Below are 2,712 nucleotides of genomic sequence, written 5' to 3' on the forward strand. Positions count from 1 at the left end.
AAGAAAGGATGAGACTTTAGAGGGGGTATCAAAATGCAACATTTATAAAGTCCTCGATCACAGAGAGACCGATACAGAAAGGCTAGCGGTAGAGCCACACGCGGATGTCTGAACACATGGCTTTTAACGCGATCGTAATACTGCAGCATGCAAGCAGTTAAGTGCATGCTAAATGTATGTGCGGAAAACCTGTGGCACATGCAGGGGGAGTATGCTGGACACATATGCACAAGGTTTCGCCATAAGCACAGCTTCTTATGCGCACGTCCAAACCAAAAACAAAAGTGTCAGCACATAGCATCACTTGTTTTTCTGCACCTAAATATAAGCTTTTCAAAAATTGCATTTTTGAGAGGTTCATATTTAGGTGCAGAACAACAAGCGCCGATGTGTGCTTTCACTTTCTGTTTTGTTTGGACACATGCATGTTGGTTACTTATCATCTGCCTTTAAAACTCGAATGGGCTTCCTTCCACTTGCAAAACAAGACAAAACCAGCATTTAAATGTGAAAAACTTACAAGAAATCCTCTCCACAAAACCTTCTACACCATTCTGGACCCTTGTGGAAAAATTATTGCATTGTGCCTGTGTCAAAAATGGGTGACGTACTAGCTGCATTGCACAAAATTCCTTAGGGGGGTCTTTTACTAAGCCGTAGTAGTGGTTTTGGCTCGCAGTAGAAATCAGTTGGCGGTAAAGACCAAGATGCCCATTATATTCCTATGGGCGTCTCCGCATTTACTGCTAGCTGATTTCTATCGCGAGCTAAAAATGCTACCGAAGCTTAGAAAAAGACCCCCTTAATTAGCTTGTCAGCATACATTTTAATACAACCTGCACTGTGTCTTCCCACGCAAGCTAACATCCGCAAATAATTCCTTTGTGCATCGCTTGGAGCATACAACCTGTGTTCAGCCTGCAGGAACTCACGGTTGATTTCTGCATTAACCAGAGATAATTGGTCTTCAGTCCCGGGCCACTGATAAAGGGGCAAAATTCCCCAGAGCCCCGCATCAATGGGGGGCCCCACCTAGTGCTAGCATTACTCTCCTGTTCCTGTGAGCGGCAGTGCCGCAGAGCAGAGTACTTCCTGCCACATCCAAACAGCCTGATTGGACGCGACAGGAAGGAAGGACTCTGCTCTGTGGTGCCACCACGCACAGAAACAGGAGAGCAATGCTACCACCGGGCCCTGAGGAATTTTGCCACGCATAGTGACAGGAGCAGGACAAGTAAGCGGGGAGGGCCCGGAGAGTGGGGCGGACCCGGGGGAGCGTTTAGCACGGGCCCGGCTTTGTCTCTCAGTGGCCCTGCTTCAGTTTGCACCTTTTCTCCCCCTCCCATCCACACACATACTTCAGGACCATCCCTCTTGCACTGATGATAGCATGCACTCCCACAGGCAGGAAACTTACTGGACAAAACAGCACCCAAAGCATAGGCTGCTATCAGCACATCCCTTTCTATTTGGGCTCACAATCACATGTTTGCAAATGCACAGACTCAGGGCTGGTGCAACATGGTAAGTGTGGTAAGCTTGGCAGACGTATGCTAAAAGCTGCTGGCCACTTACCTGTTGTACTAACCCTGCATTAGACAGCACTGACATTAGCTCTGCCCAACTGTCCCTTTTCTCACCTTCCCTCTTTTACAGCCTTCAGCTCCTGTCCCATTCTCCTACCTTCCCTGAAGTTTAGAACCATTTACAGAGCCACACATGAGTGTCTTTTTTCATTGCCACCACTCTGCCTATCCTCAAAACAGGTTTTGCCACTAGCAACATGCCAGACACTAACTACTTCTGGTTTCACATAACCGGAAGTGGCTAGTATCTAACTCACATAGCATGCGGTGCCAGTGGCAAGACCTGTTTTGAGGATAGGTAGAGTGGCGGCAGCGAAAAAGATGATTATGGCATTTTGTAAATGGTTTTAAACTTCAGGGAAGGTGAAAGAATGGGACTGGAGTTGGGAGCTGCAAAAGGGGGACAGGTGGGAGAAGGAAGCCAGAGGCTAAAAAGGGAGGAAGGTGAGATAAGAGGGTTATAGCTGAGATCTGTAAAAGGAGACTTGTGAGAAATGGGGGATGAACATGAGTAGGAAGGAGAAGGGGGTTGATAAAGGGGGTAGGTGGGAGAAGGGGGATGGGTTGGGGGCTATAAAAAGAGGACAGGTGGGAGAAGATGGCTGGAACCGGGGGCTACAAAAGGGGACATGTAAGAGAAGGGGGATGCGGCTGTTGTCTGGACAGGTGAGAGAAGGGAGCCAGAAGCTAAAAAGGTGGGGGGGCAGTTGAGAGAAGGGGGTCGTAGCTGAGATTTGCAAAAGGAGACGTGAGAGAAGGGGGCTGAAAAATGGGGTAGGTGGGAGAAGAGAGCCTGGACTGGAGCTGGGGACTGAAAGTGTGGCCGGTGGGAGAAGGGACTGGAACTGGGGGCTCAAAAGGAAGCAGGTGGGAGAAGGGAGCTCAAAATGGGAGAAGGAAGAATAAGAGGCGAGAGCAAAGGATGATGGGGAATGGGGGAAAGAGAGGGAGGCCATGAAGAAGGTGAGGAACAAAGGAAGGAGACAGATCTTTGAAGGAGGTGAGAAAGATGGTAAAAGGCGAAAAGGGTGCCTGAATATGGAGAACACAAACACACACTCACTACACACACACATCTCTGTTTATCAATCCACACCCACACATACATAAATTGCAAATAATTCCC

This window comes from Microcaecilia unicolor, chromosome 11 (assembly GCF_901765095.1).
Source record: "Microcaecilia unicolor chromosome 11, aMicUni1.1, whole genome shotgun sequence".
Classification (NCBI taxonomy): Eukaryota; Metazoa; Chordata; class Amphibia; order Gymnophiona; family Siphonopidae; genus Microcaecilia; species Microcaecilia unicolor.